The sequence below is a fragment of the Lactuca saligna genome, chromosome 7, assembly GCF_052625555.1.
Source record: "Lactuca saligna cultivar CGN05327 chromosome 7, ASM5262555v1, whole genome shotgun sequence".
Lineage (NCBI taxonomy): Eukaryota > Viridiplantae > Streptophyta > Magnoliopsida > Asterales > Asteraceae > Lactuca > Lactuca saligna.
The window spans coordinates 145,475,864-145,503,525 of NC_136423.1; the positions used below are offsets into that span (position 1 = coordinate 145,475,864).

At 37.6% G+C, this 27,662-nt stretch overlaps 1 long non-coding RNA gene and 1 other non-coding gene across 2 annotated transcripts; both read left to right on the forward strand.

The window, feature by feature from the left end:
* Window positions 1–642: 642 nt before the first annotated feature.
* Window positions 643–1,657, forward strand: LOC145006396 (uncharacterized). Its single transcript, XR_013662885.1, has 2 exons — window positions 643–1,260; window positions 1,331–1,657. It is a non-coding gene; the product is annotated as an uncharacterized LOC145006396 (long non-coding RNA).
* Window positions 1,658–22,735: 21,078 nt separating this feature from the next.
* On the forward strand, window positions 22,736–22,809 carry TRNAI-AAU (transfer RNA isoleucine (anticodon AAU)). The gene has a single exon. It is a non-coding gene; the product is annotated as a tRNA-Ile (tRNA).
* The last annotated feature ends 4,853 nt before the right edge of the window (window positions 22,810–27,662 follow it).

The following is a 27,662-nucleotide window of genomic DNA, read 5'->3' on the forward strand; positions in this document are numbered from 1 at the left end:
TTGTAGTTCACAATTTAAACTACAATTTAAACTACAATTTACACTATTTAAATGCATTATTTGTTTGTATATTCAGTGAGAAACATACCCCTAAACATGGGGAATTAAAGCTGTGTTTTTTTGTTTCAGCATGTTAGCAAATTTTTAGCCAACTTTAAAGTGTCATAACATCTTTGTTATTTGTTCGATTAGCCAGATTTGTTTTCCAACTTGTATTTCAATTTAAACTATAGTTTACACTATTTAAATGTGTTGTTTGGTTGTATATTGATTAAAATACAAACCTTTAAACATGAGGTATTAAAGCTGAGTTTTTCTATTTCAGCATGTTTGCAAATTTTTATCCAACTTTGAAGTGTCATAACATTTTCGTTATTTGTTCGATTAGCCCGATTTTTTTCCAGCTTGTAGTTCACAGTTTAAACTACAGTTTACGCTATTTAAATGCTTTATTTTGTTGTATATTCAATGAGGTACATGCTCTTAAATAAGGGGTATTAAAGTTGTTTTTTTTTCAAAAAAAATACTAACATTTACTTTATTATAAGAAATCCTACATATGTTCGAGATATTTTGACCACCGTAAAAGAAGATTTCAACATTTATAGAGCTATGGTTGGATTTTTTGAGAAATTCAAGGTGAAAACCGATATAGTATCGACATCAACAAAACCGATGTCACATCGTTTTTTTTTTGGAGAAATATGTGATATGTACAAACACATTAAGGAATTAACAGCTAGTTTCCAATTTTGTTTGATCGGAAAGGACATGATTGAAAAATACGATAAGTATTGGGGAGACCTTGAAAATTTAAATATTTTTTTGTATTTTGCGGTCATATTAGATCCACGGTTCAAGTTTAAGTTACTTCAACAAGCCTTTGAGAAGTTGATTAAGTTGAAGAATACAAAAAAAGATCCCATGCTCAACTCGGAAGTCAGTTTGAAGGCTTAGGCCTTAATACGGGGTCTTCAATAAAGATTTGGGAATTTTTTTATTTCTACAAATCAAAGTTTGATAATACCGGCACTTCTCAAAACCAAACACATGGTCATGAAGATGTAGTTGTGATTGATGACGAGAACGAATTCATGTGTGATTTAATAGTGCAAACTGATTACCCATCAGCATCAAAGGAAACGGAGTTGACATGATACATAAACGAGCAATCAGTTAAATACAATAACGATTTTGATATTCTACTTTGGTGGAAAGAAAATGCATCTCGTTACCCTATTGTATCCCGTATGGCGAAAGGTATAACTTTATTATTTGTATACTTTTCTTTATAATTATATTTTAACATTTTCTATGTTTATGTTGATAGATAATTTGGAGCTGCGAATCTCTATTGTGGTGTCATAGGCGGCGTTTAGTACAAGCGGACGGATATTGGATCCATATCGAACAAATTTGTCTGCAAATATAGTAGAGGCTTTGGTTTACACCCAAGATTGGGTAAGGAAATAAAAAAAGCCAATTGTTGACAACATTGATGAAATTTTGAAAGACGATGAGGTCGTGAAAGGTTTAGAAGAGGCGATAAACAATGGAGGTGGAAAGGAAAAACAACCAATCAATGTTTCCAAATAGTTCATTCGTGTTTGAAAAATGTTATTTTGGATATGATTAAAAACTTAAGATTCATATTTTATTTGGACTGTGGAATGTTTAATGTTTAACTTATATACTTATATATAGATTTTTGGGTGTTTAATTTTTAGTGTTTAGTATGTTACTTCATAACTGTATCTTATCACCAAGCTTCCCAGGACTGCACGTGGGGTAGATTCGATTTGGATAGTAGTGGATCGGTTGACGAAGAGTGCTCATTTCATACCGATCCAGGAGAGCATATCGTCGGAAAAACTACCCGATATCTATGTGCGGGAGATAGTTGCACGTCATGGAGTGCCGGTATCGGTGGTGTCAGATCGAGACGTCCGTTTTACATCCAAATTCTGGAAGCGGTTTCATGACGAGATGGGTACTCGTCTCCATTTCAGCACCGCTTTCCATCCTCAGACGGATGGGCGAGCGAGAGGACGATTCAGACTCTCGAGGACATGCTCCGGGCATGTGTCCTAGACTTCAGTGGCAGTTGGGATACGTATCTTCCGTTAGCAGAATTTTCGTATAACAACAGTTATCATGCGAGCATGGATCGACCTCCCTTTGAGATGCTTTATGGGAGGAAGTGCAGAACCCCGATTTGTTGGGTCGAGGTCGGTCAGCGAGTCATTGGGAGCACGGAGGTGGTGCTCAAGACGACCGAGTTGATTCAGCAGGTTCGTAGTAGACTGCAGACTGCGCAGAGTCGGCAGAAGAGCTACGCCGACAGGAGGCATTCAAACTTGGAGTTCCGGGTAGGGGATATGGTCCTTCTAAAGGTCTCACCTTGGAAGGGTGTCATTAGGTTTCGGAAGAGGGGCAAGCTGGGCCCCAGGTTCATTGATCCTTTCAGGGTTTTGGCCCAGGTGGGTCGGGTTGCATATCGGTTGGATCTTCCAGCAGAGCTTAGCCAGATCCACAACACTTTCCATGTGTCTCAGTTAAGGAAATGTTTGGTGGATGAGTCAGCAGTTGTTCCCTTAGAAGATATTCAGGTTGATAGCAGCTTGAATTATATTGAGAGGCCGGTCGCGATTTTGGACCGGAAGATAAAGACCTTGAGGAACAAGGTAATTCAGTTAGTGAAGGTGTAGTGGGAGCACCGGAAGGGGTCTAAGTGGACGTGGGAGGCTGAAGATGAGATGAAAGAGCACTACCCAGAGTTATTTGCAGATTCAGCCGTAGCAGACTTCGAGGATGAAGTTTGAGTCAAGTGGGGGAGAATTGTAATGACCCGTCTCTGGTATGTTGCTTTATATTATTTATTTTAGAAGTTTGTAGAGGGACTCGACGAGTCTACGGCCCGACTCGTCGAGTAGAGTCGTGGTCTTGGGCAGCGTATAGATCGGCGACTCGGCGAGTCCATATTCGGGACTCGGCGAGTCGGCCTGCCAGGTTGAAACCCTAAATCCTCGGGTTTGCACCCTATTTAAACCATCTTATGAGCCCCCAAACTCGTCTCCTTCACCCTCAAAGCATTATTTGGCAAACCCTAACCATTCCATTGAGTATTTGAGCTTTTCTTGTCTAAATCTTGAAGTTTTGAAGAGAAGAAGGAGGCTAGATCCAAAGGAGAAGAAGAAGATCCAAGTTTTTGCACCTATTTCAGAGTATCTTGAGGTAATAATCGGTTTCTTCCAGTTTTGATGATTGATTCTCCTTTATAAGCATATTTAGCCAATTCTCTAGCTTGTTCTTAGTAGATAAATCATATTGGATGGATTAGCTTTCGGATCTAGCCATGTTTCAGTTCCAAAAACGTAGATCTATCAACTTTATGAAGCCATTTTGCATGATAACCCTAGATCTACTTTTCCAAGTGCCTTTTTAGCCTTTATATCCTTTTGTGTGCATTTGTACAAGTAAAGTTGGGAACTTTATGTGGTAAACCAGCCTTAGGAACTCAGATCTATGTATTGTATGCAATGATTTTGATCGAGAATCGAGTTTTTAGAAATTGCATGCATGTGACTCGACGAGTCGTTCTTCGGACTCGGCGAGTCGAGTCGCGAGTCCCCGATCTTTCCCCTTTGAGTGATTCCGAGTGGAGACCAGTGAGTAGTGGAATGGACTCAGTGAGTCGGAGGTTAGACTCAGTAATGGAAGGACTCGGCGATTTGTTCATACAAATCGGCGAATCTAAGGCAATCTTCATAATTTCAAGAACAACTCGTCGAGTTGTTCATACAACTCGGCGAGTCAGATGCAGATAGTCTGAGTTTTAGAATCGAATGGGAACTTGTCGAGTTCAAGACATACTCGACGAGTAGCAGCAAGCAGGGTTAAGAAATGAAAGTAGGGACTTGGCGAGTTGGCGGCCCAACTCGGCGAGTCAGGTCAACTGTAAGTTGACTTTGACCAGAAGAGTTGACCTTGACCAGGAGAGTTGACTTTAGCCAGGGGTAAAAGAGTCATTTTACCCCAATGCAGTTATTAGTATTTTTAATTGAGTGTATTTTTGGAATTGTAGCCGACGAGATACTGAAGCAGCAGTAGATAGCTTCCAGAGCCATACACTCAGCAGCCAGATCACGAGGTGAGTTTCCTTCCAATAGGAACGGGTCTAAGGCCACAATGTCGGCCCTTATAGCTAGTAGTAGTTTCCGGACTTCGGTCCGATGCAGATTTTATTATGTTTTAAGCCTTCGTGGCTCAGACAGGATTATGTGTTATATGTTCCGGGTTACAGCCCGATGCAGCATGTTATTTATGTGTTCATGCTAGTTGATATGTTTGTGCTATGCTATGATCAGTAGTTCCAGACTTTTGTCCGATGCAATTAGTTCCTGACTTCGGTCCGATGCAGTCAGTTCCGAACTTCGGTCCGATGCAGGAGGCAAGGCCTCAGTAGTTCCGGACTTCAATCCGATGCAGAGGGCAAGGCCTTGGCTAGTTCCGGACTTCGGTCCGATGCAGTTTTCGGACTTCGGTCCGATGCAGTGGGCAAGGCCCAGTATGTGTTTATATGTATTGTATGGTATGTGGTAGTTTGGAGGAGCTCACTAAGCTTCGTGCTTACAGTTTCAGTTTTGGTTTCAGGTACTTCCGCAAGTAAAGGGAAGAGCTCGGGTTGATGGCATCGCATACACCACAGTTTCAGCTGTCCTGGGAGATGTTTTAGTTTTTTCATAAATGTGATTGATACAGTTTTGATACAGTTCTACATAACCATTAGTTACTGTTTTGAAACATTGATGTATGGGTTTTATTTTGTGATATTATTTTAGTACTTTTAGTAATTTTAAACAAAAATTTTTGGGTCGTATTTTGGGATGTTACATCTATGCTTATGTTGATAGATATTTTGGGACTATAAATCTCTACTGTGGTGTCATAGGTGGAGTTTAGTACAAGCGGACGGATATTGGATCCATATCGAACAAATTTGTCTGCAAATATAGCAGAGGTTTTGGTTTGCACCCAAGATTTGGTAAGGAAATCAAAAAAGCCAATTGTGAACAACATTGATGAAATTTTAAAAGACGATGAGGTCGCGAAAGGTTTAGAAGAGGCGATAAACAATGGAGGTGGAAAGGAAAAACAACCAATCAATATTTCCAAATAGTTCATTCATGTTTGAAAAATGTTATTTTGGATATGGTTAAAAACTTAAGATTCATATTTTATTTCGAGTGTGGAATGTTTAATGTTTAACTTATATACTTATATATAGATTTTTGGGTGTTTTGGGTGTTTAATTTTTAGTGTTTAGTATGTTACTTCATAACAGTATCTTAAGATTTTGGTATTTGGATTTTATATTTTATATCTCAAGAATAGTTAATCCATGTTATCTGTGGTTATATTCTTAATACATAAATTCTAACTCTTTTGCACATTTGAAACAATTATATATACTTTGTATTATTGTTAATGAGCAAATTTGTTTTTTTTTTTTAAGATTTGTTATGAAATCATAAGTTACAAAAGTCATACAAAGTACAATATTTATAACCATATTGTAAGTGTTATTCAGATTATTCGGGTTATACAATCATAATACGGTTTATCCTGTTCTTTTCGGTTATAATAGGTCCTTAATCATCTTGTACATGTTATGTGGGTTATTCGGGCCGGAACCGAACAGAACCGAATAATACCCGAACCGAACCGAACCCGTATTGCTTATTTGGTTTGGTTTTCGGTTCATACAATTACCCTTATTCGGTTCTCGGGTTATTCGGGTTCAGGTTGATTCGGTTCGGTTCCGGCCCAAATAACACCCCTAATTACAAACTGTTATTCTATTTAATACAAAGTATTGTTAACGCACTACTACTTGTAGGCATTATATACAGAAACATCCGTTTCAACCTATATCAAGAGATATAAGGACGGGAGGGTTGTAAAGCTAATTGCGACAACTCTTCATACCTTTGGTGGCGACATATGTCGCCCGTTATGCCCTTAAGTATTGTAGTGAAAACAAATATACTATTTAAATCTTAAAAATTAAACCCTACACCCATATAAAATAATATAATGAAATTTATTAAGAAGTCTTGATATGAAAAACATAACAATGTGATCTATCAAGGTAAAAGAAATTATTTATGTAATATTAAGAAAATGCAACAAACTTTCAATTTTGTTATCTCATTAAATTTTTTTTGGACTTGATTTATCCATGAATTATTTGAAATTAATTCTTTACGATCGGTTAAACCCCATCATAAAAATAAAATATAAATAATTTCAAGACAAAACTGCAAAAATGGTCCCTGTGGTATGCAAATTTTTGGGGTTTTAGTCCAAACCACGACTTTTTTGGATTGATGGTCCTTTTGAGCTACTTTCTTTGCGTTTTTGGTCCCTCAGTAAACTGAAAAGACTATTATGCCCTTCTGATATATATTTTTATTCTTTTTCTATTTAATTTAAATGAAAAATAAACTAATTACCTAATTTGGGGCCCACTTCTCTCTCTCTCTCTCTCTCTCTCTCTCTCTCTGGATTACAACCAAAAACACATACGACTTTGTTCTTCATCTTCTTCCTCCTTTCACCATATTCTCTCCTTCCAAAAAACCTAATTTCTCCCATCAAAAATGCTCAATTCCTATATGTAGAAAACGCAATCAAGATTCATAAACACATAAGCCGCCATCATTCGCCACCAACAGTCTCCATCCCCCTTATCTTCACAATCACAGAATGAAACGATGGTATTTGAGACCCGACGATTCATAGATCTTTTTCGACCTGAAACGCGCTCCAGCTGCAGCGATTTTCCATTTTCTCACAGCTTTATTGTTATACACATATTTAATCCCGATTTCTCTATACGTTTCAATAGAAATCGTGAAAGTTCTACAAACGATTTTCATCAACAACGACATTCATATGTACTACGAAGAAGCTGATATACCTGCACACGCGCGAACTTCAAATATCACCGAAGAACTCGGCCAAATCGACACGATTTTCTCAGACAAAACCGGGACTTTAACCTGCAATTCAATGGAGTTCATCAAGTGTTCAATAGCAGGAACAACATACGGACGTGGTGTTACAGAAGTTGAAAGAGCTATGGCGAAAAAGACAGGATCACCATTGGTTGTTAATGGAAGAGTTCTTGATGACGATAATGATGATGAAGACGATGATTCTGGGTTATCTGTAAAAGGGTATAATTTTGAAGATGAAAGGATTCCTCAATGGTTATTGGCTTCTTGAACCACGTTCTGATGTTATTCAGAAGTTCTTTAGATTACTTGCGATTTGTCACACAACGATTCCTGATGTTGATGAAGAAACAGGGACAACGATTCCTGATGTTGATGAAGAAACAGGGAGAGTTACTTATGAAGCTGAATCCCCTGATGAAATTGCTTTTGTTATAGCTGCAAGATCAAGGGGGTGGGGGGGGGAGAGAGAGAGAGAGAGAGAGAGAGAGAGAGAGAGAGAGAGAGAGAGAGAGAGAGAGAGAGAGAGAGAGAAAGAGAGAGAGAGAGAGAGAGAGAGAGTGGGCCCCCTATTTTTATTTTTTATATATAAATATTTATAGAAAAAAAAAAGAAAAGTGGAAAATAAATATAATAAGGGCAATTTAGTCTTTTCAATTTATTGAAGGATCAAAATCACAAGCAAACTACCTCAAAAGGACCACCAATCAAAAACAGTAATGATTTGGATTAAAACCCCAAAAAATTGCATACGACAGTGACCATTTTTGCAATTTTGTCTAACAATTATATCTAAAAAACTAGAGTAAATTATAAAAATGATCCCTAAGCTTTATCAAAATTTGAAAGATTGGTCCCTACTTTTGGTATTTTCCAAATAAAGTCCCTATGTTCGCTTTCTATTTCCAAACCGGTCCCTCCCACACACGCCGTTTCATCCGCTATGTTAGACCCTCGCATGTGCAATGCACGTGAGGGTATTATCATATTTCTCGTTTCTCTTTTATTAATTATCTATAACTAATTTTCAACTTTAATTAGAGAGATTATCTTTAATTATATCCTTTAATTATATCCTTATTTGATTGGCTTTGAATTCAGTAATGAAACATGTTTCTACTTTCTATATTCTCATTTATCGTAAAAAATCATTTGTTTCACTACTTTTTTTTTTCTTTAATATTGGTGGGTATTGGTGGGTGTAATACTCATCACACTGTTTCATTACCACTTCATCACCATATTACTTTTCTATTTACCCAACCGTAGATGTCATACTACATCTTGTCACATTTTAAAAAAAATATTTTTTTAGTAAATTACACGAATGGTCCCTATGGTTTAGGGTAATTTGCGCATTTAGTCCCTAATTTATATTTTTAACTCGGAAGGTCCCTATTGTTTATTTTTGTTACACGCTTGGTCCCTGTCATACATAAAAAGACTATTTTACCCTTGATCTGTTAATCTATTTAAATAAACACACCCCCAATTCCACCCCTTTCACCTTATCTTACATGCTCCATCATTTTTTTCTATTTAAATAATAGACGTTTTGGGTAAGATAGGGACCAAGCGTGTAACAAAAACAAACATTAGGGACCAAGCGCGTAACAAAAACAAACAGTAGGGACCTTCAGAGTTAAAAAAAATAAGTTAGGGACCAAACACGCAAATTACCCCAAACCATAGGGACCATTCGTGTAATTTACTCTATTTTTTTAAGTGAATAAAATATAATTTAATAAATTATAATTATATAAAATTAATAAAAAGAAAATAATTCATTAATTAAAAAATTAGATACTACATTAAAAACATAAATTAAAAAAACATACTCAAAGTATCGAAAAAAATATGATCTAATCATCGTCACTAGCCACGTCGTTATAATCCTCGTCTGAACCTCCTTCAAACATTTCTAACTCGTCATCGGTAGAGTTGAACAACTCATCTTCATCAAAATCGTCCACATAAGTATTCACTCGAGTATTGATGACGTGTTCCACCAAATCCGCATAAAGATTGTGATGTCTGATTCGTTCGTATACCTCCGATATGTTCGCCATGTACGCTTGTATACACATTCCCTCGCCGTTCACTTTGACATCCTCAAATGCTCCTCCTATGAGCCTAGTACCGTGTCGAATGCAAGCTGACGAACTACAATGGTACATTTTTGAATTAAGGAGAAACCTTTCTCACCTCTTCCATTAACTCGCTGCTGAAAATATGGAAATCGGTTTTTGATGTCGTAGACAATGCGTAAAAATAATCAATTCCTTATTTGGAATCGACGTCTGAATTTTACGGCATATATATATATATATATATATATATATATATATATATATATATATATATATATATATATATAAAGAGAGAGAGAGAGAGGGAGAGAGAGATTCAAATGTTTTTAATAACTATTGTGTGTATGAATGGACCAATTACAAATTAAGAAAAATGAAATAATTTATTAAATTAATAAGGATATATTAGTAATATTACATATATTCATTAATTAATATCAAAAATTAAAAATTCATATTCGTTTATTTTGGAAATCGGTTTCTTCATTCTCTTTTAAAACCTACCTCCATCAAACGTAAAGCCATTCATCGACTAGCATCAGACAACACCATGCCAGAATACCGGATCCGCCTTTCCCCTTGACCCAATGTGTAACATCCCCAAAAATACGTTCCTAAAATTTTGTTTTTAATCACTTAAGTAAAGCCATATTTTGTCAAACATCATAATAACAAAACTACAAGTATCAAATGTCATAAATCATGTATCTCAAAATCTCATACTATCTATCAATGTATCAAATCATATGTCAAAATATCAAAGTGAGTCCTCCCATGCTAAAAGTCGTGGTGTGTGTCATGCAGTCATCACAAGGTTATCTCTTTACTAGCGGAAGTACCTGAAACCAAAACTGAAAATTTTAAGCACGAAGCTTAGTGAGTCTCCCCAACTACCACATACTCTACACATATCACATAAACATATCTTGGGCCCCACCCCTGCTACATCGAGTCAAGCTCGACATCGGCTTTCGTGGCATCGGGCCCCGCCCAACATTGAGCCTCGCCCTGCATCGAGCACATCTCGGAATACATGTGAAACAGTCAAATAATACACATAAACCGAAGCATATATCATTAACATTTAGACATTCCTTGGGTCCCGCCCGACATCGTACCGTAGTCCGAAAGCATACTAACATTCCTCGGGACCGCCCGACATCGGACCAAAGTTCGGAAACATACACATAATAACACATGCAAGAACAATAAAGACACCAAGCATACAAGCATTCCTCGGGACCGCTCTGACATCGGATCGAAATCCAGAAAAGCATATATACCTACATCAGGCTAACCCCAACATAGGACCTAAGTCTAGCATCTGCTAACATACATAAACGGGTCAGAATTGGTGCCTTTGACCTGTTCCCTTTGACTCATCCCTACTAGAGGAAAACTCACCTCGTTTGCTAGTTGTGAAATCTCGTGTGAGGAATCTGTGACGGCTGCTCCAACGACTCCCCGGCCAATTTCACAATAACACTTAATCAAAATATAATAACCCTTCTTAGGGTAAAATAACCATTTTACCCCTGGTCAAAATCAAATCCTAGTCAAGTCAAAGTCAAGGTCAACTCCCAGTCGACTCAACTCATTGAGTTACCTCCTAAATCGATGAGTTCCTATACTACTCAGACTCATGATCAACCGAGTCAACTCGTCGAGTCCCTTCAAAGACTCGTCGCGTTCTACTTGACATAGAATCAGGACAACCTAACTCGACTCGTCAAGTCCCCTTGCCTGTTTGGGCTATCTTGATGAATTCAGCCCCTACACTTCAGATCCAAGTTTCATATTTCACAAAAACCCTGTAAATGTCCTTTTGAGGGTAAATTTTCCAACGTTACCCGTTAATACCTCTTCTTAATGGGTTTATCTCAAACCCTAACTCCTTGGGACCTAAAACTTGGTCCTTAAACCATCCATGCACTAAACTAAAGCTTACAATCACATATCTAACCCTTAGCATTACTTGGACACGTAAAGCTCTCACCTTTCTCCTCATGCATGGCCTTTTTGGGCTAAAAAGGCCAAAATGACACTCTAGGGCTTGCATGGGGGTTCTAATGGCATAAAGTTTGCACCTTTACACCTTAGCAAACCTTAATGATCCCAGATCTGAATAGATCCTTGCTTGGGACGTCCAAATCCCAAAGGTCAAGCTCTTTGAGTCAAAATCCTCAAAAAATGGAAGATAAATAGATCTAAAAGATAAATGATCAAGTTATAGACTTGATTACCAGAAAAGGAAGGGAATGAAGCGTTGCTTCTGGATATACAATCTTCTCTGGAAACCCTCAAGCTTCTTCTTTCTCTTCAAGCTTCAAAGCACACAAAAACACTCAAAAATAGCTCACACACTCACACAATGCTCTAGGTTTCGTAGATTAGGGTTTGGGACTTAGACATTGGAAATGAGGCGAAAGGTGGGGATTAAGTTGCTTAAATATGGTGCAAATCCCCCCCCCCCCCCAAAATTAGGGTTTCATCCTGGCAGACCTACTCGTCGAGTAGATGGCTTTAAACCAGTGTCCAAACCCACTTCTACTCAACGAGTTTGGGGCTCCCAGCTCTACTAAATAAACGAAATACAATTTAAATGCATACCAGGAACACGGTGTTACACGATGTCGGTCACTTTCAAACAGTTCTTTCATCTTCATTATATGCAACCTTAATTTCACAACAAGGCTGTTAAATCCACTCAATGTAATCTGAGTGAAAAGCAGGTGAAATCACAAGTCGTTCAATCCAATCGGCACTCAAGTTTCTCCGCATGAATTTTCTCACTAGGTAATTTTTTATTTTTCTTTGCGGATTCATCTTCTTTGAAATACAAATTGATGTGTTTCTAGGAATTTAGATTATCTAGGGTTTTGTTCAACTTTAATTGTTTAGTTAAATTTACAAACTATTGATAATTTTTTTTATAAACTTTGGTTAAATTTGATTAGTTTATTTTTTAAAGCTAAATCATAATGGAGTGTTTGATATGAATGTGAATTTTTTGGTTTTGATTAATTTAGACAAACCTTTTTCCCATGGGTGTTCGTATTTAGGTCAATGAATATTAAAATGAATAACGATTTTTTTTCTATGGGAAGATATTTTTAGAGTATTAGAATTATGGAATTTAATTCATACCATATGCTAATTTCAAAAACAAAGATGCTCTTAGTCACCATGTTAAATTTATGAACTATAAATTTTATCGATAGCCTATAATTTGTGAATTTAAACCATCTTTTCTAGGTCATGCGATAACTTAGAATAGTTCTTACATGATTCAATATTGTTTGATTGAGTTCCTGCAAAGTGGATTTTGCTTGCAAATTGCAATGGATGTTGCATATGTGTGTTGTTTACTATTTTATTGGAATAAGAAAATAATGGTATATTTATGTATTCTGCTAGAATGTGTTATATGTATTCTATCATATTCTATATATTCTTCCAGAATATATTAATTGATAGGAATTACAAGTAACATGCTTTTAACCATTCTTAGTTTTTGTTTTATTTATCATAGGAATTGCTAGAGGAATGAGTTGAATAATTACATTATTACGGTAATACATCATATTTTCGTAAGAATAGTTGGAATCAAGTCGATTATTTGGATCGTTGAAGAAAATCAAGTGCATTTGTTCAATAATTGTATATTTAAGAATGTAATTTTGTAAAAATTTTATTAATTTTTTATGACATTCTGTTAGAAAATGTATAATTATATTAAAATGTATAAAACTTTTATTCTCTAAGAATATGTATTAATTTTTATTTAAGTTCAAATGTCTAAGAATAGATATATGAATGTTGTTATTATTCAACTAAAGGTTTAAAAAAAATGATTTTTTTATAATATTCTAATAGAATATCATTCTAACGGAATCACATAACTTTATTCTAATAACATTCTGATAGAATAAAATTGTTTTATGGTTACAATTTACGTTTGAAATTGAATTAATTTAAAAAAATAGAATTTTTAAATAAAGAGCATTAATTATCGCTTAAATCTTGAATTTTCCTTTTTAAATTTGTCTCAATTGCTAAAATACCCTTATAAAAAATTTAGATGGTATTTTTATGTTATCTTTAATGTAATAATACTTATTCATCACTTACCTAAAATAATTAAAATGATTGGTCCACAATCAACCATACATGGACATAATACTTATTAAAAACACAATAATCTAACCCTATATATATATATATATATATATATATATATATATATATATATATATATATACTTTCCCATATAAAAATTAAAATAAGTGTACCTTCTACATATCTGTAATTAATGTGAAATTGGAATTTGTTGAGAGGTCAAATCATCTCCTAGATAGTCCCAAGACCATACCCAAGAGTTTTCGTTTTTAGCTTTTACTATGACATAAGCAAGAAGATAAGTTCTGTTATTTGAATCAATGCCAACTACACTGAGAATTTGACCAGGAAATGGTCCTTTCAAGTGTAACTTCCCCAATTTTCACGGCCAGAAAAGATCGATTTGTTTATGTTTTATTTGAAAATCAGAGTATACTTTTAAAGAAATATGTTGCGTAATTTCTTCCCAAAAATATGAATAAGGATTTATCAATGCATTTCCGAAGACATGAATGTGATTACATTACAAACCTCAGGATGTCATTGTCAATACATATCAAAAGCATAAACCAAAAACAACATAGGCCTTACAACATTTCTATTTATTTCCATTATCTCTCATCATATCATCACATATATGCTCCTGTGTGACTACCTGTAATACAAGAAACTGAGTGGGTCACGTTGGGGAGCCTGGTGAGCACATAGGGTTTTCAACCCACAATAAATCAGTTTATTATTCTCATCAAATCATTTAATCCGATTACTTATTCTCGTTATCCTCACTTTACGTCCCTAAAGCATCTATTATAAGGGACCTAGCGTAAGCATTTTTTTCGTCAGGGTGGACAACATTACTTAGGGGATTCCTCAGCAATACATGTCAAATAAGGAAACCATAACCGGGTGGGTGGGGTGGACTACATCTGGTGAGCACGTAGTTCAAATAAACACCTACAGGTTGCAAGCATGCCAACGTTCCACTGGACTGCCTAGAATAGTCTGTGGTCATCATCTATACTCCGCTAGATGGCTAGATCATCGTAAACATCGAGGCCTCTCATCATTTTATTTCATCACACATCAACTATTTCATCTACCCATGTTTTACCCAATATATTTGTAGATATAAAAATGCATATACAGTTTAAATAATTAAAAACGTGTATAAAATTATTCATCTAGCATAGATCTCAGGTAAACAGATAATATGTACACACAACATGTAATTTATATAAAAAATACTTCATATCTATGTGTAAGATGAAAGTGACTATGCACTCAGTTGATAAAGTGGTGATTCCAACTTGGAAAACACTTCGCTTCTTAACAATGTGATTTCCTTTGACGAAACCGGGAGGTTTACTAGAAACCAGGCTCTGTAGTGGCAGAACATTTCGAACCGAAAAGTTCTTTGTCTCGGAGCCTTCGAGCACTCCAGGGTTTTCTTATAGTGCTAGGGAAGTTTCCTAGGCTTGGGGTGTTTAGGAGGTTTAGAGAGAGAAAGAATGGGTTAGGGTGAAAAATAAAGGCTATCCTCGCACCTTTATTTATAGGGCCGAAACATCGGTTATGCAGGGCGTACCTGCGGAGGTACGTTGGGCATTCCTCGGTATGCAAGGCGTACCTTCATACGTTGGACATTCGTACAATTACATGTCAATCATCGGATGGAACGACGTGGCCGAACCAAGACCGAGTATACGAGTACGCGGGGCGTTCTTCACTACGCAGGGTGTACACTCGCAACAGCTTCGCACTTTTCATTCCTGACTTCTAAAATTAATTACTTTTGCATACGAGGTCCATTTTCGACGTTATTTATAACCACACGTAGGTGGGAATGTACTCTAAAACCTTTGCTTAGACCCCGTCGGCTAATTTTGACTTTAATCTTAAAGATATATTTTTAAAAGCCCGGGACAGGAAAAGTCCGTTAAATACTCATAACTTTGTCATCCTAAGTCCATTTTCATCTGTCTTCTTATTGTTGTGCTCCTGTTGACGAGATCTTCGGTTCTCATTTAGGTTGTGTCGGCTAAAAATCGCTCGATCTATAATTCGAACTCCAGGTTGCACATTGCTATGTTAAATCTTAGAAAATTCATAACTTCCTCATACGAAGTTAGATTTAGACGTTCTTTTTAACCACGCTTCCGGTTTAACGTATACTATGACTTTCGTTTAGATCATTAAGGCTAAAAAGCATTTTGTTGTAAACTCACTTTTTACGTCACAGCATCATGCCGGTTTTATCGCGAAACTTCGACATGTGAAAACTTGTTTATATAACTCGGATTTCGGTGTTCTTTATATCTCTAGAATCCTTGTCACGACCACTACAACTTTCTTCGTAGATATTGGGTTTATTTATTATTTTATTTTTTGATGCTTATTTCCATTCTTAATTTATTGTATCTTATAAATAAGTATAATGCACATAAAATCACATAATCCACATAGTATTCAAGTAATTCCTCTTTATTACCTCAAAATAAGTTACATTTGTTGACCCTAACTATCACATCATCATTTTAATGCTTAGCCTCCAAACACGGGCGTTACAATTCTCTCCCCCTTAGGATGGTTTCTTCCCGAAATCATGCATTAGCAAACAAATGCGGATAGCGACTTATCATGTCACTCTCCATTTCCCAGGTGAGGTTTAGGCCATTTGTATGTTTCGCTTACACAAGCACAAGGTCAACCATCTTGTGTTGCAACTTCTTTTTCTTATGGTCAACAATCATCTCCAGCTCTTCAATTTACCTCTTATTTTCAACCATCCTTAACTCGGAAAGTGGAATTATGTCGGGAACTTCTCCCGTGAACTTCCTCAAATAACACACATGGGAGATGTTATGAATATCATCTAGTTCTTCTAGCAATTCTAGCTTGTAGGATTGGTTCCCAATCCTCTGATGAACTTTGAATGGTCCAATAAACCTTGGACTAAACTTTCCTCTTTTCCAAAATCTTATAAGCCCCTTCCAAGGTGAGACTTTAAAAAAAACTAAATCTCCAACTTCAGATGTCATCAGTCGTCTCTTCTTGTCAGCATAGCTCTTTTGACGATCCTGAGCTTCTAACATCCTTTCCCTAAATATTTTCAGCTTTTCAGTAGTATGATGGACTATCGCAGGGCCCATAAACTAATTTTCTCCCGCCTCAAGCCAACAAGATGGCGTACAACACTTCTGTCCATACAAAGCTTGGTAAGGTGCCATCTTGATGCTTGAATGGTAACTATTGTTGTAGGAAAACTCTACCAAGGGTAAGTGTTCATCCTGGTTACCTTGGAATTCCAATGTACATGCTCTTAGCATAATTTCCAGTGTTTGAAAACTTCTTTTGCTTTAACCATCAGTCTGTGGATGGTAAGTTGTACTTAAACACACCTTCATACCCAATTCCTCTTGTAGACTCCTCCAAAACCTTGACGTGAAACGACTATCACGATCTGATACTGTCGTTAAAGGAACACCGTGAAGTCTTACTATTTCTTTCACGTAAGCATTTGCAAGCTTATCCATAGACCATCTCTCATTGGCTGCTATAAAGTGTGTACTCTTGGTGAACCGATCCACGACCACCCAAATCATATCGTAACCGTTCTTCATTTTGTGCATTTTATCGTCCTTTGTTATGGGGCATCAAGATTATAATAGTCGTGTATCGGTCCAATAGTTAAGGAAATCAGTATTTTGTGGCTCATCGTGTTCCAGAAATTGATATCATCAGGATGAGCCTTCTCTCGAAGGAATATCTAATCCCTTTTGGTCAAGCAAAAGGTTATCATCAACAACAGATGATCCACGTTGTCGTTTTCTAGTAGGAATGTCAGCTGATCAGGAGTCAAGTAGATAGTTTGATGGATAAGTAAAGTGGAATTAGAAATTGGTTCAGTGTGGGTAATCTTTCGAGGAGTTAGACCACTTCGATATTTCAGATTTCAGGTAAAGTAGGGTTGGTTTTCTGTATGGGATTGTGGATTCATCTTCTTCGAGTTAGAAAAGTTCTGCTTGGACTAGGTTCCATTGCCTTGGGAATGTCATTGTATGCTCAAGGTTTGTGGTTGTGACCCTCAAGCTGTCGGGCATGCCAGGGATGGTAAAGAATGATTTCAAGGAAGAAATCAAATTTAAGTGGGGGAGAGTTGTAACACTCAGTTTTGAATCGCTTCATTATTCAGGGCTGTGGCCCAATAATTAGCTATCATAAAGCTTAGGGCCTGGGGGAAGAAATTATTTTGCCTTTTTTGGATGTGGGTCGTATAGATTAGATGATCCAAGAGTTCGATTGTGTTGCAAAGCCTAAGGGTATCTTCGTGATTTGGGCAGTTTGGGTCTTTATGAATTTTGGGTTGTTGTTCGGGGGGTTTTAAGGCGAAAGTGAGTTAGAAGTGTAGGGCTTCTCGTTACCTTTCCGTGGATATTAAATTCGTCGAAAAAAAACTTAGAACGAAGAAGTTAGGGCCAAGTGAAGTTTTAGGGTTTTGGAGGTTCAGTGAATAAGCGGGGCGTACTCATTGCGAACTTGGGGCGTAATGGGTGAAATGGTCGCGGATGGTCCTTCAGTACATCGGGCGTACTAAGGGGTAGAACGGGCGAACTCCCTTCTGCACAAAAACCAAATTTTGGTATTTTACCCTAATATATGCATCATTTTATCCTTCCTCTTGGCATTTTAAGTAAGTGTTCATCCCCTTTAGTATTCATTGAAACCCTAAAGTGCATTGACTGAGTTATGGAGATTGGAGGAGGGTTTATGGTGGCTTGTGTAATAGAAGAAGAAGGTTGAAGAATCATTTCTTAGAGAGAAGGTTGTAGATCCAGAAGTTTTTCATCATTTACAATCTATTGAAGGTAAAAATCTTTGATATTGTAATCTATTTGGTGGATCTTCTTTTGGGTTGTTTATGGCCATTTTAGCCTATCTTGGTTGGTCCTTGTAAGCTAAGGTTGTTTCTGAGGCTTGATCTTGTAGATCCAGACGTTTTAAGAGTCCCAAAGGCATAAAAATGTGATATGTGTGGTTTATTTAGACTCATGCATGTGTTAAGACCTTTCATTAAGCTCTTTTAAGCTCTAGAGCCCTATTAAGTCATGCATGCAAGTAAAGTTTCCAACTTTACGTGATAAGTCATCCATAGGAATCATATTTGAGAGTTTGGAGCAGGGACTTAAGTGGTTAAGTGCTTAATAGAGAAGATTGGGGTTCAGGGGAGTACGTTGGGCGTACCCATCTGGTACGATGCACGTACTGGCCCTAAAGGGTGTACGCTAGGCATACCAGCTGAGTACGCGGGGAGAACTCGACATGTTTGACTTTTCTTGTTTGTTGACTTGTTGGCTACGAACCTTTGACCATAAATTTAACCAGGATTGACTTTTCGATATTTTGGGCCTTTTAGGATATTATGCCTTCTCGGGCTAGGTCTATGATGGGTTTGTCCCGATTTGGATAATTTGGCCATATTTGGGCTTTGGGTAATTTATGAGATTTTGGGATTTCAGATTTTGGGTTATCGGGTCGATTATTGATTAAAATTGTATTTTTGAAGTTGATGTGAGGATTATCCGGTTCGGCGGTGTGAGCAGTCATTGGAGTATCAACGGGTTGAGGTGAATTTTCCTCAATGTAGTTACATGTCGAAGGCACTAAGGTCGACCCTTCAGTTTAATATACTGTTATCCTCTAATATGTGAGTATGGAATAGATATGCATCATTATGCTAGTTATCGATATACTGGTCTGGTAGATCTGTAGGACTACCTGTGATTTGTCTGTATGATTATCGATATATGTATGGGTATTGTGTTGGGTTGAAGTTGTACTGCTTTGTGTTGTAGCCAAAAAACCGTGGAGCATTCCATATATGAGATGAAAGCCAGGTAGGGCAAACCATGCTCATATTAATGGCTTAGTAGCATTCCAGATATGAGTTGAGGGTCGCGTAGGGCAAGCCAGACTCATATTGGATGGCTCAGTGGCATTCCAGATATGAGCTGAGGACTGCGTGGTATGCCAGACTCATACTGAGGGCTAAACATTCATATTCCAGTCCGATAATTGAGGGAGTAAGCCAGACATAAGCTATAGGCCCGAAGGGCAAGCCAAACTTATGTTGTAGGCTCGGGAGCAAGCCAGATATGAGTTGTGGGCCTGATAGGCAAGCTAGACTCATACTGTGACCTCAGGGGTAATCCAGTCTTTTTGTTGTGGACCCCTTGCATGTTGTTATTTTGTATATGTTATCTGTTTGTGTGTTGGTACTTTGGGAGAACTCACTAAGCTTTGTTCTTAAAGTTTTGGTTTATGGTTTCAAGTACTTCAGAGAATAGTGGCAAAGCTAAGGCGTGACCGTACACATCCTGCTTTTATGTCATTGATCTTGGGAGACGCTGATTTTAAATGATGTTTTTGGAAGCAATGTCTTTGTATACACTTTTATTAGTAAATGGGTTGTTTTAAAAAAGCTTTAATTTGTATGAATTTTTGGGATGTTACATGATCCTAGTCTAGAGCCATAATAAAACAAGGAACATGCAAGAGAGCCTAGACCAAGAGTTCCCAGGCTATCCTACGTAACCACAAATAGTCCCTAGGGCACTCCACCAGATGATAGCCAGCAAGTACAAATATCATACTGATCCAACAGTACACTACAACATAGCAACATCCTACATACCATGATATCGATCTAACAGATCACTACAACATAACCGCATACTCGATACCAGAATACTAATCTAACAGATCACTACAACATAACAACATACTCGATACCAGAATACAGATCTAACAGATCACTAACATAACAATGCACACGATACCAAAATGCAGATCTAACAGATCACTACAACACCGTCTCATACTAAGTAGCCACAATCTAAAAAATGTCGATTGTATATAACCAAAAGTGAGATAGTGACCCGGACAGATGATCCTACCCTAGAACCACAACAAAACGAGAAGCAAGTAAGAAAGCCTAGATCAAAAGTCATCAATCTATCCTAAGTAACTATATACAGTCCTTACAACATCCCTCTACTAACAAATAACCAAAAACTAGTGGTCCAGCACTGGTGTCTTCGACCCACGGTACAATGAGGCGAAACTCACCTCGTAAACTGAATAGAAGTTGATGAGGTCCCGACTCCAAATCTCAGCTCTCTTATCGGCACCTAATCCCACCAATGATCAATTCCATCAAAATCTCAAAATACTAAAAATACACTCAAGGTCAAACTTGGTAAAACTTAGTCAAAGTTAAAGTCAACGGGTCAAACCGACTAAGTCAACATAGTCAACCTAGTTGAGTCAACTCAGGGTGTATACGCAGGGAGTACTCCTGAGGTATGCGGGGTATACATGAAGCCTTGTAGGTTGACTACCATCGGGGGTGGGGGTTGTTGACCTCGTAAGCGGGGCGTACCCTCGCAAACCCAAAAATCCCAATAAGAGCTTAATGGCTTAAGCTCTTATGTCCAAACTTCAGATCCATGGCTAAAATACACTCTAGAGTCATAAAGTTGGAAAGTCATAAAGTTTCCAACTTTATGACTTTACATACCCATTAAGTGATTAAATCAAGGTCTTAATCCATTAAGACCTTCTACAAGATGCATGGAGAAAAACTAACCATTGAGACTTCATTTTTAGGGCTTAGGACCCCTCATAGGGCCTGAAAGGACAACTCAAATTGTCAAGAACATGTCATGCTCACGATAAGACATTTAGGACCAAAAAAACATCACTAAAACACCTATTTCTAAATCTACATGATTAAAAGATAAAGTTGCAAGCTTTATACCTTTGAAGGGTTACAAATGAAGAATAAGTCCCAAATCCAAAGTGTTTCACTCTTCCAATATGAGTTTGGCTTCCTTCCTTCTTCTTCTAAGCACACAAACACACACTTTTAGGCTAGAAATGGATCCTCAAGGTGTGCTACGGTTACAAACATGAATGAGAGGGTGAAGGCTGATAAGGTGGAGGGAAATGAGGTCATAAGGATGCTTAAATACCAGCTAAACCCTAAAAATTAGGGTTTCCTCATCTGGCAAGTACACCCAGCGTACACTGATGTACCCCACGTACCAGTGCGTACCCTAGTATGCTCAACGTACACCACATATGCATGGCATACTCTGAAGGCCAAAAAGTACAACAATATCATTGGGGCCCTTTTTGCATACATTTCTTGAACTTGGGACCAAAATGCAATATAATAAAATTATATGGTTGAAATTTGGAGTACCTTATCATCGAAATGTTACAGAAAATGAATATTTTCAAAAATTAAATAAACGACAATGTTTCTTAATAAGTTCGTTTATAAGGATTAATTTAATTAATAACCAGCCTTTTATCCATTTTAACCATTTGGCATATGCAAGAAATAGTTATAGTACTAGCATTTATTTGATATCTCCATTACACTGTTATTTTTATGATCAATGAGAAAGTTGATGTTGGCCTGTAAATAGTACATTAAGATAATTTATGAAGCTACCATCAATGGTCCAAGTGGTTATTTTAGTGATAAATGGGTGTAATTTCATTAATTTGTAAAGTTACTAAAAAGTAGGGTAATACTGAACAATTATGTAATCAAATATAAAAAAGTATATAGTCTAAATATTCTGTTTTGAATTTTTAATAATAATAATAATAATAATAATAATAATAATAATAATAATAATAATAATAATAATAATAATAATAATAATGCAATACACTAAAGATAAATCATCATCAAATATCTTTGTGGGTGAGGAGAAATTTAACCCAACGAGCTCTATTCCTTTAAGCCATGTTAGATAAAAAAAAAAATTTAAATAAATAAATAAATAAGCATAAAGGTACATACATAGAATGATCATTCTGCTCTAATCCAATTCTATTCATGGGTTTTACACCATTTATATAGTTAAAATGCTCCAATTCAATTTCATTTCCAACTTAAAATATAGAGTAATTACCATATCAATTCAAAAATAGAGTAATACTATTTACCAATTTCATTGTGTGCATGATAGTGGAGTTATTCTAAAAATAAAATATGGTTGGAAATGGTTTTTTACATCACTTTTTGATGTAAAACATTGTATTATGGTTGGATATGGTATCGAAGGAAGCCAAACACCATCACTAATCATATTTTGAATGTATTATCAAATTAGCTCATTGGCCAAGATGAATAACCAATATAAACAATACAGCTGTAAACATATAATAAGTTAGAAGATTGTTACTAAAATAAATTGATGATACTGATTATAGAAATAGATTTACAATATGCATTATACATTGGCTTCAAACTCTTGTAAGTCTTTCTATACATAGACATAAATAGAAACCAATTAGTGAAATATCATTTGTCATAGTTAATTTACTTGTAAGTAAGAGAGAATGTATGTAAACGGTAATCTTTTTTCATTGGAAATATGCACTAAAGGTTACAACGATTATAAATAATTACACTGGTAAAAAAACCAAATTGGCCTATTAGCTCAGCTGGTTAGAGCGTCGTGCTAATAACGCGAAGGTCGCAGGTTCGAGACCTGCATGGGCCATAATTTTGTTGCTCTTTAATTTTTAGAATTTTAATTAACTAATGGGTAAGCCGTAATTATGACCCATCTTTTATCACCATGGTGTGAGGATCTTATTATTTTTTATCACCAGGTTAAGTATTGTTTTAACAACCATGCAAGCTTGGGAGAGAATTAATTGCAAAATGCAGAATTTTTTTTTTATGAATAACGACAATCTCTCAGGAATTTCTTATCTGTAGATTTCCTTCTTAAGAATTTATACAGCTTCTTGGTGGCGCGGTTTCTATTTTTGAACCAAAATCAAATTAACCCAAATAACCATTAACCATTAACCGAAAAAACCATTAACCAATACCTAATGGCTACCAAAATGCATTAGCCACTTATAATGATTATGTTTGGTTTTAGTTAAAAACCGAACCAAACGACCTCATACATACCCCTACATCTTTGAGCATAAAACATAAAAACCATGGAAGGTGCATTAGAGGGAATGATGGAGTACCATCTTCCAATCTCACAAAATAAGGATATAAAGGAAGGATAGACATGGAATGATAGACACCAAAGTTTACAAAATTTTAAATGTTAGACCTAATATTTCAAAATTTTAAATTTTCAAATACTAATTTTCTTAAGATATATTAAATTTTAAAATAGTTTTATTAGTAATTTAGAGTCTCCGATTAATCGCTCCAAACCGATTAATCGTTTGACCCCAGTCGACCGTCGAGTTACCATCAAACGATTTTTACAATCTTATTTTTTTGACAAATCTAACCTACTTTTATATTACTCCTAAATCCACATATGTATCTAACGAGACTTGAACCCTCGACCTCAATGAAGGATGATAACACATGATATCACTGAGCTAAAAGCTCTTTGGTAGATCCAATATTATATTAAGTAGGCTAGTACACTAGTTAATATAATATTTTCATGGTCTTCCCTTCCTTTTTTATAAATAGCGGCTCATCTCAACACTCCATGTAAGTTTTCCTCACTCACTTCAATCTCTCTCATGGAGACATCTTTGTCTCCATATTATTGGTTCCCTTTTGTTAGGAGGAGTCGACTCTCTTTACATAGCAATCTATCTTGATCGTCGGAGCTTAGTGAGTTCCCCCAAATTACAACACAAACATATAACCAAACAGATATCAGGTCCACAACCTCCTGGTTGGATTACACCTGCCCCATAACTTTTTGGTTGGAATGCCCGACCCACAACCTTTCGATTGGTTTGCCAATACATATGTAATGCCCTGTTTCGAATAAAGTCCTAATTCGAGGTTGTGGCCCGAAGAGCGGTCATCATAATGATTAGGGCCTTTATAAAGATAATATTTAGGCCTATTTGGATGTGGGTAATGTAGGTATGTGACCCAATAGCTTGGTTTGCAATTTGGGGTCAAGGGTAAAATGGGAATGTAGTATTTCAGACCTATTTTATGAATTTTAGATTTTAGTTCGGTTGGGTTTTAGGTTAAATAAATTTTATAGAAGTGTGAGGCTTCTCGTTACCTTTCCGTGGATATAAGTATCGTCGGATTCAGATTTATAACGAAGAAGTTATAGCCTTTAGAAGTTTCGTGGTTTTCAGGCTTAGCCGAGTACACGGGGCGTACACAAAGTGTACGTTGGGCGTACCTTGGAGTATGTTGGGCGTACTAACCAGGACGGTCTCGAATGTTCTTCGGAGTACGATGGACGTACCAAATGTATGTTGGGCGTATGCCAATCAGATCAGAACCCTATTTTAGGGTCTTGGACCCTATTTAAACACCTTATCTCACAACCTAACCCTAATATCTTCAGCCTCCACCCCTCTAAACCCTATAAATCATCCTTAATCATCCATGGTGACATTTTAGAGCTCATGGAGTCCATTTTTGGAGTATTTGGTCCATTTCCAAGAAGGTGGAGTTGATGCAAAGATGGGGGATCGAGGAGAAGCTTATGGATCTGGCTTTTGTGACTCATTTTCAGCTTAATGAAGGTATAAAACTTTTAACTTGATCATTCATCTCTTAGATCTACCACTTATGGGTTTTGGTCCCAAGGATGAAGCTTTATGGTCCAAATCCTATTCTTAGGCTTAGGGTTGCCACGCTTGGTGCTATTTGAGTCCCAAAGGCAGAAAGTTGCCATCTTGGAGGTCTTAATGGGTTCTTGCAAGAGTTATGGCCTTTTTCATGGAAGTAGATTGTTATACTTTCAGTATTGGGTTCATGTGGGTCATATAAGTCTCCAAGTCAGTGACTTTATGGATTACGATGTTAAGTAGAACTCAGATCTGTAATTTGGTCCCTTGGTTTGAAGCATTAACTGCTTAATAGCAAAAAGGACTAAACATAGGAGTACGTTGGGGGTACAAGTTGGTACGCGCAGCGTACAAGTCACGAACCTAGTACGCGTTGTGCACAGCTGAGTACGCCATGTATACTCAATCAGAATGGGTTTCTCTTATTGGGATTCAGTATAGGCCAACTGTTGGGCTTGTTTATCTTGGGCTCGTTGGGTCATCTGGTTGTGGGCTGTTAATGAGGTAGGAAAAGGTCCCGTAAGGATTTGGTCCTAATTTAGAAACTTGGGCCATAGTTTGGGCCACGAGTGTTTTTTTAGCATTTTGGGTTAAGTGTTTGGATTATTATTGGACCATCGAGATGCTAGGTGGGTTGGACTGAAAAGAAGGATTTGGGCCTCATGGCAAGACCATGTAGAGGTTTGGGCCCAATTTGGAAAATTGGTCCTGTAACGACCCAAAATTTAAGACCAAAAATTTCTTTTAATAAATCATTACTTAAAGTAAAGTCATCATTCCAAAACATAATATGAGTATAAGTTTTCAAAACACATGTTCATTATCAGAGTAAACATTCCCAGGCTGTCTAATATATGGTGTGTGCCATGCAATCACCCCGAGCTCTTCCCTCGGCTACCGGAAGTACCTGAAACCAAAACTGAAAACCGTAAGCACGAAGCTTAATGAGTTCCCCACCCTACCACATACCATGCATAACCACATACAACACATACTGGGCCACGCCCCTATCTTGGGCCTCGCCCACTACAACGGCTCCGCCGCTCCAGGCCTCGCCTGGCTTCGAGCCCCGCTCGGATACAGATTTGTTTTACTTAGGCCTCGCCTGTCATAGGGCCTCGCCTGTCAACAAATAATAACAGATAAACATTTCACAACACATAACTAACACATGCAACTGGTTCTGTCCTAAGGCCTCGCCTATCCTGGGCCTCGCCCATGTCCTGCTACTGATGAGTCATGGAACCCCGTCCACGCTACTAATGGTAGTGAGGTACGGGCCTAGCCCACTCTCACTCCCGTTCTAGTTTGGGTCTCGCCCCTATTCTGCTTCTAATGAGATATGGAACCCCATCCACACTCTGCTATTGGTGAGATACGGGACCTCGCCCACACTCACCTCCCTACCAGGCACATACATGTATCACACAGACAACAATTATAACTATCATATAAACAATTCCCTGGGCACCCGCCCGCTATTATTGGACCTCGTCCTGAAAATGATACTAGCATACTGTGCCTAGGGCTAACCCCCGGGTCTTCTACTCATAACTACATGGGCCGGCATTGTGGCCTTAGACCCATTCACACAAAGGGAAACTCATCTGCACTGGCTGAACTTGCTGATGATCTCACTAGTTGCTGCCTGACAACTCACGGAACTCCTACTCCCCTTGCTCCCCGAACTACCAATATTAATGCAACACTGAGTCTAACTGACCCCCGAAAGACAACCAAGTCCACCCTGGTCCAAAGTCAAAGTCCTGGTTAAAGTCAACCTTCCAGGTCAACCCTACTCACCGAGTCACCCTACTAACTTGCCGAGTTCAAAATGATCAGATTCCTTCCATTCGCGACTCGACTCGCCGAGTCTACTGATTTCTGAGTCCAGACCTGTCCAACTCACTGAGTCTCCACCCGACTCATTGATTCGAGTCACAACTCGAAGGGTTTGGGGTTTCGCGACCTGACTCGCCGAGTCCAAGAACAGACTCGCCGAGTCCAAGGCAATCTTCATACGACTCGACGAGTTGTTCATCCCACTCGTCGAGTTTCTCCATAACTTCATGCTACTTGCCGAGTCCCTTCAGTTCTCCTTACATGCAGAGGATTTTAGAGTCATGCATGGACTCCAAACTGTAGATCTACCCTTCTCAAGCCTATTCCACACGTAAAGTTGCAAACTTTACGTGTAGAGAAGGAGATCTAGGCAAAATATGCCATAAACTAGGGTTTAAGGCCAAGGGGCTTCAAAATCGACTTAATGGCTGATACTTTATGCTTCTCCAGGCCATAACACACTTGGATCTGAAGTAGCAACTCCAGATCCGGCTTCTAACCCATAAGGGTGGCTAATCATGGCTTAAAAGCCCCAAAACTCACAACCAAAGTTACATCCAAGAGAAGGAAATGACTTAATACCTTCAATACTTCAGAATGGTTCCACAAACTCCAGATCTGAAGCAAATCCTTGAAGCTTCACTGATTCCTCTCCTTCTTCTTCCTTCAAATCACCCAAAAATGGCTTCGAAGCTTGAATGCACAACAATGGAGGCTTAGGCTTCGTTTTCTAAACAAGGGGGGCTCTAAGAAACCCTAATGGAGAGAATAAGGAGCTTAAATAGTGCCCAAAGTCCCGGATTTAGGGTTTTCCTCGCACAGACCAAACTCGCCGAGTCCACTTGGCCGACTCGCCGAGTTGGTCACTTACACCTTGACCCGGATCCCGCTCGGACTCGCCGAGTCGACCCTTAAATTAGGGCTTTTCTTTCCTTTCTTGGCCTTTGAAACTTTGGGTGTTACAACTCTCCCCCACTTAAAC